This window comes from Bos taurus, chromosome X (genome assembly GCF_002263795.3).
Source record: "Bos taurus isolate L1 Dominette 01449 registration number 42190680 breed Hereford chromosome X, ARS-UCD2.0, whole genome shotgun sequence".
Taxonomy (NCBI): Eukaryota; Metazoa; Chordata; class Mammalia; order Artiodactyla; family Bovidae; genus Bos; species Bos taurus.
In genome coordinates this window covers 36,421,424-36,428,739 of record NC_037357.1, presented here as the reverse complement: position 1 = coordinate 36,428,739, position 7,316 = coordinate 36,421,424, and positions in this window count along the sequence as shown.

Genomic DNA, 7,316 nt, shown 5'->3' with positions numbered 1-7,316 from the left:
TCATACTTCTGTCACTCTCTTGTCACACACATTATGTGTCATCGATATTATCATTTTCCTTTGCAGATCTCACCATTCAGACCCAAGTTAAGTCCTGTGCCTGATGGAGCACTATGGTCATCATAGTTTTGAGAAATGCAGAAACCAAAATGCACAAGACTTTGAGTCACTGGTGTTGGGGAGAGTGGGCGTGTGTGATTTTTGTGGAGGAGACCTGCATTATGGGAGACTGGATACCGACATGGCAATACTGTCTGAAAACTGACTTGATTGAAGAAAATATGGGATGTATATGAAACATCGTATGGACTGTAGCAAGTGTTAGCTATCACTATGGATGAAGAGCACAGGTGAAGATGTGCAGTGGGCAGAGGAAGGATGCTCGTGGGTCCTGTGGTTTAGCCCCTTGCCCTCTAATACATCAAGTTAGTGAGCCCCCTTCTACAGCATGACTATCCTTACAAATGTCCCCCCAAACTGACAGTGGGCCCCTGAGGGAAAGATATGTCCAGGTTCACTGCTGGGGTCCTCTAGGCCACAGGGCAGGGGACAGACACAGGCAGTAGACAGGGTCTACTCACGCCCTAAAACTGACTCAGAACCACAGTGCAGAGAAAGTGGGAGGGTGGGAAGGTGGAACAGGGATGCCCCACCCACAGGGAAGGGTCAGCCACAGCTGGTGCCTCTCCCCCTTCAGTGGGGTTGTGGGAACACTGCTGGCCTTGGATTTGAGAGCTGAGAGGACTCTCCAGCCAGGGGGTGGGGATCAGGGATGGTTGAGAGCAAGTGACTGGGCAGTGTCCAGGGGAGCATTGCCCTTCCCCTAGTCCTGAGTCTAGCCGGTTCCTCCAGTGCTTCTGAGGGGCCCCAGGCAAGCCCACAGACTGGAGTCCCAGCTCCATGCCATCCCCAGTGAGCTCAACAACAGGGCCCCCACCTAGGTGGGCAGGCACAGCAAGCTCGGCATCCCTGGTATCATGCCTCCGGGGCCAGGCCACCCCACTCCCATGTGAAGGCACCTGTGCAAGCAGGCACGCAGACACATATGCCCATGTGAATGTGTTCAACTGTGCTCTTTTTGACGCATACACACACATGCACACAGGGACACACCCTTGTGCATGCAACTGACCACACACTCTCTCATGATGATACATATACGCCCATGTGCAAGCACCTCCACACACAGACACATGCACACGCCAATGGGCAGGCACCTGTGTAAGGGCACTCTCTCAGGCACACACACAGATACGCACAATCACACACCTGTGAGCATGAATCTGTTCACATGCTCTCTCTCACAAACACACCCATACACATGCCCATGTGCATGCACCTGCCCATGTGTTCACGCACACAGATGCACATACACACGTGAGCTATGTGTGAGACACCAGAGGGACAGACTGCCCTGACCCAGGGGTGCCCGACTCCCTTCTGGGAATCGATGACAAGGACCTGCACTCAGCATGATGGTCACCTGCGAGCGACACAAGGTTGGCAGTAGCACAGTCTTGGAGGGGCAAAGGTACTATGGCTCACTTGGGGTTTGCAGGTTTGGAGTGGAAACAGTCACGTACCCTGAGGAATGGGGTGGGGTGTGTTTGAGCATGCGCACTAAGGAGGTGCCGCCACAGTAAAGGGTGGAGCGGCACCCAGAGACCTCACGGCTGATCCGTTTTCCTGGTTTCTGGGTCCGAGGCAGGGCTGATTTAGAGGGCACAGACCACGTCGGTGTGTGTCTGCGCATGCACATTGGGGCAACATGGCGTGCAAAAGGCATGAAACTTCAGCAGGAAGCGCCCATTGCCCGAGAGCCTGCAGTCATCGCGGGAACCAATGTTGGTGGGAACCAATCGTGAGGCAGGACCAGAGTGTGTGTGTGCAGGTGCTCTGCCTATGCCGAGTTGCAGGTCGCATTACAGGGCTGGGATGTGTAGGGAGGGTTCAGTCTTTCCCGCCGAAGAGGGAGGGGGAGAGCGGTTCAAGATGGAGTCTGAGGCACATGGAGAAGGAGCCATGAGGGTAGCCAATGAAGACGCAGGTGCTGTGGCCTCTGCAATGGGCACACCACGTGGTGGCCAAGGTGTGCCGGGTGGTGCTGCTGGCCACGATGGCCCTGGCGACTCAGCTGGCCCTGGTGACACTGTCCGTCGAGGAATCCCTGGTGACTCCGGCGACCTAGCTGATCCCAGAGACCCCAGCGCTGCAGGAGAGTCAGGTGGCACAGCCAGTGCCATTCCGCAGATCCCGTGGGCACCCCACGCACCAGGGTGTGGTGGAGACACTGCACCCGGAGCAGGAGTTCTGAGTAACCGAGTCTTCCAGTTGTATCCTATTCCAGGAGCCCCGGTTGGCCGGGTGGCTGAGGGGGTGGGGGTTGCAGGCAGCAGGCAGCAGGGCCTAAAGTGTAGTAGGAGGGTACTCTGGGGGGCTAGAGGGTATGGGTCAGCGGTGGTCTGGCGACCAGGGGATGGTGGTGAGGAAAAGCAACCTGAAGGGATCCAGAGGGTTCGGCAGTCATATGCAGGGTGTCGGGTGGCTGCCTTGTGGGAGAAGGTGGGTTTCCGTGAGCAAGGGAGCCTGACATACAGAAAAAGTGATTAGTGTGGATGGTGCCTTAACCGTATCTCCACCAGCAGCCTTGCGGTGCCTTTCGCATCGCATGCGCAGGCGGGCTATGCCTGCCACCTCCTGACTCGACCTACTGAACTGCAGTGGCCGGTTCGGAGGGAGCTCGACGTTCATGGCCGCATGTTGGTTCTGTAAGTTCTAAAGGGGGCCGGGGTGAGGGAGGGGGTGGTGGGTGGTGACCAGTCTTGGCCCAGGAAGAGCCATAATGGAGGGTTAAGCCTAGAGTAGAAGTGTGATTTTCTGGGCTTGTAGGTGTGCAGGGACAGAGGGAGGACATGCTCCTCTTCTTCCTTCTCACCGGGAACTTGAATTTCATTATCGCTCCCTTTTAGCCGTTTGACTGCTGAAGACAATGCCCTGCTTGAGACAGCCGCCGCCTTCTTTCTGGAGAAGCTTTCCCTGGTGAGGTGGACCTTGCAGCACTTTGTGCACCCCCTTTTTGCCTAGGCTCAGCACAGAAGAGGGCTTTAAACCTTGCCCATGTGCCCTAGCCTCAAGTGTCCTTCCCGAAGGCATTTCTTTCTGCAGTAGTTTGAGCAGGCTTCACCTTGTGCCTGTGGTGCTATCTGGGGGCTCAGGGTCCACATATTTTTTGGTGATTATTAACTGAAGAAAAGAAAACTGAGCTACTGTGCTGTCTCTGACTTTAGTTTTAGCTTGTTCACTTCCTAATACTGCATTCATCATCCGGGTGGAGGGGAGGTTCTGAGATCCAGATATTCAAGGAGTACAATGTAAGTGAAGACAATGTAAGAAGTGGGAGAATAAGGTACTGCCATTCAGTATTCATTTTGAAATATATTGTGTTTTATAGTTACATTTATATACTAAGATATAATACCAGAACGTTTTTATTATGGTTCAGTCTCTAACTAGTGTCCAACTCTTTGCAAACCAGGACTGTAGCAAACCAGGCTCTGTGTCCCGACTGTCTCCTGGAGTTTGCTTAAGTTCATGTCCATTGAATGGGTTATGCTGTCAAACCATCTCATCCTCTGTCCTCCCATTCTCCTTTTGCCTTCAATCTCTCCCAACATCAGGGTCTTTTCCAGCGAGTCAGCTTTTTGCATCTGCTGGCCAAAGTGTTGAAGCGTCAGCTTTAGCGTCAGTCCTTCCAATGCAAATTCAGGACTGATTTCCTTTAGGATTGACTGGTTTGATCTTGCAGTCCGAGGCACTCTCAAGAGTATCCTTATATCCTGAAACCATGTTAAACTCATTAATTAATTGTAATAGCTCTTTTGTAGATCCCATTGACCTTTCTACATAGACAATCATTTTGTCTGTAAATAAAGTCACATTTATTTCTTCCTTTCCAATTGATGCATTTTAACTCATATTTGTTAAAATGAAATCTCCAAAACTTTGTCCACCTGATGTGAAGAGCCAACTCATTGCCAAAGACCCAGATGATGGGAGAGATTGAAGGCAGGAGGAGAAGGGAATGACAGAAGGTGAGATGGTTGGGTGGCATCATGACTCCACAGATACGAGTTTGAGCAAGTTCTGGGAGATGGTGAAGGACAGGGAAGCCTGGCAAGATGTAGTCCGTGTGGTCGCAAAGAGTTAGACTATATTGAGTGACTGAGCAACAACACACTGATTTCTGTTATAATGGATTGGAGTTTCCTGCTTCTTTGCCTCCTGGTATTTTTACATTGGATACCAAGCATTATCAAATTTCCCTTGCATGCTTGATATTTTTCTATTCCTAAACTTATTCTTGAGCTTTATTCTGGAATCCTGTTAAGATGCTTGTAAACAGTTTGATCTTTTTGGGTCTTACTTTTTAAGATTGGCTCTGTAGGACCAGATCTTAGGGTAGGATGAACTTAATTAACTGAAATAGTCCATGTCTGAGAAGGCTATGGCTGGAAACAAGGACTCTTTTTAAAAATTATTTTATGAAAATTATTTATTATGGGGTGTGTCACCTCTTGTTAACTCTGTGCAGGTTTTCTGTGCTTGAAGCCATCAGGGGCTACTCTCTAATTGCTGAACTCAGGCTTCTCATGCAGAGCCTTCTCTCGTTGAGGAGCAGGGACTCTGGATCGGGGTGAGCTCAGTAGATGTGGCACACCGGCTTAGTTGCACTGGGCATGTGGGATCTTCCTGGCCCAGGGATCGAACCCATGTGGCCCGCATTGGCAGGCAGATTGTTAACCACTGGGTCCGCCAGGGAAGCCAAAACAAGGAGTCCTATACAGTATGAGAGTGAGTTTATGTTTGTGTATGTGTTAGGAAGTGCTGTAATTTCATTATTTTACATGTAGCTGTCCAGTTTTCCCCGCACCATTTTTGTAGAAATTGATGAGCTGATTTCTTAAACAAATATTTTCTTTCTTTCTTTCGCCCCATCGGGCCTTATTTGGGGAATGTGGAAAATCATTGTGTCATGCGGGATCTTTTATTGCAGTGCACAGACACTCAAGTCGTGATGCCAAGGCTCAGTAGTTACCCCACTGCATGTAGGATCTTAGCTCCCTGACCAGAGATCGAAGTGATGTGCCCCTCATTGTGAGGCAGGTTCTTTCTTAAAAGATTCATTTGTTTGTTTATGTAATTTTGTCTGGGCTGGGTCTTTGCTGCTGCACACATGGGGTTTTTCTGGTTGTGGTGAGTGGGGGCTACGCTGTAGTTGTAGCAGATAAACTTCTCATTGGGGTGACTTCGCTTGTTGCAGAGCACAGGCTCTAGGCACTCTGGCTTCAGTAGTTGGCAGCTGTTGGGCTCTAGAGCATAGGCTCAGCCGTTGTGGTGCTTGGGCTTAGCGGCCTTTTAGCTTGTGGGATCTTACCAGAGCAGAGATCAAACCCATGTTCCCTGAATTGGCAGGTTGAGTGTCATCCACTGGACAACCAGAGTGGTCCCTGAGAAGCTGATACTGAAATTTATGTAAGAACAGAAGCCCAATGATGGCCCAAAGAATTGTGACTATACACAGATAAAAAGACTAAGACAGTCTAATTTCATAGCTTACTGTACATGTCCAGCACTGGAGCTGTGGATCCATGGGACAAGACTGACAATCCGGAAGCATTTCCAACTTTTAAGTTTAATCAGGTCCCACTTGTTTACTTTTGTCTTTATTTCTGTTACTCTAGGAAATGGGCCATAGTGGATCTTGGTTTGATTTATGTCCTAGAGTGTTCTGCCTGTGTTTTCCTCTAAGAGTTTTATAATAGTTTCTAGTCTTCCATTTAGGTCTGTAATCCATTTTGCATTTATCTTTATGTATGCTGTTTGGAAGTGTTCTAATTTCATTCTTTTACATGTAGCTGTCCAGTTTTCCCAACACCATTTATTGAACCAGCTGTCTTTGTTCCATTGTACATCCTTGCCTCCTTTGTCAAAAATAAGGTACTGGGGCGGTCCTAAAATGATGGAGGAATAGGACTGGGAGACCACTTTCTCCCCCACCACAAATTCATCAAAAGATCATTTGAATGCTGAAGAACTTCCATGAAACAACTTCTGAACACTGGCGGAGAACACCAGGCTCCCAGAAAGGAATCCCATTCTCTTCAAAAGGAGGTAGGACAAAATATAACAGACAAAAAGAGAGGCAAAACAGTTAGGGACAGAGACAGTCCTAGGGAGGGATTCATGAAGGAGGAGAAGTTTCCAAACAGCTGGAAACCCTCTCACCTGCGAATCTGTGGGGAGTTTGGAATCTCAGAGGGCAACATAACTGGGAGAAAGAACAAAAATCCCCACAGAATAGGCGCCTAACCACAACTCCCAGTGGAAAAGTAGCCCAGATGCTTTTGTCTGCCACGAGCGAGCAGGAGCTGGATAGGGAGGTGTGGGTTCCATGCTTAGGGTAGGGACCAGGCCCGAATGCCCTGAGGACAATCTGCGGGAGCTATCATGAAATAGCAACCCCAACTGTGGGATAGCCACAGAGAAAAAAAGAGAGAGAGAGAACTTTCCAGCAAAAGGCTCTGACCAAAGGTACAGCCTGGCCCTGGCCACTCAGAGAACAAAGGACTGAGCGAATAACAAAGGAGAGCTGGCTGGCTGCGGGATGGCCCCTCGCCCGCCAGAGGCAGAGAGGCAGGCGTGTGACAGCCGTAGCCAGAAGGCGAGGGGCCATCTCAGCCGCAGAGATGGCATCCTCCACCAAACTGTGAGCAGGCTCCCAGTTGCTAACCATGTCTTCCTGGGATCCTGGACGGTTGACATCTGCCCGGAGGGTCACAGCCTGAGATCAGCTTCCTAGACAAGACATAGGCACACCTGAGATGGTGCCCTCCCAGTGCACCCGGGAAACCAAGCAGCCAGACCAGGGAGGTGATTAAGATGCACGGTCCACCTGGGACTGTGCGCTCGCCAAGCACCTGGCTGGCTGAGGTGCTCAGACCTGGGAAGGGCACAAAACTCACGCCCAGCCAAGTCTGTGCCCTTGTGCAGTACCCAAGAACCTGAACCTGAGCAGCTCAGCTCTGTGAGGTGCACGAAACACAGGGTCTGCTTTGGACAGTTCCCCTGCAGAGCAACTTGGAGCCTAAGCAGTGTAGACCGGGAAAGCACATGCCGTGGTGAGCTGGGGCTAACCCAGTGTGGTCCATACACTGTGAGCACTCCCCACACACGCCAGTGATGTTTGTTTGCTGTGTTCCTCCCTCCCCTCAACACAACTGAACAGATGAGCCTAAATAAGTGACCCCCCTGCCCCC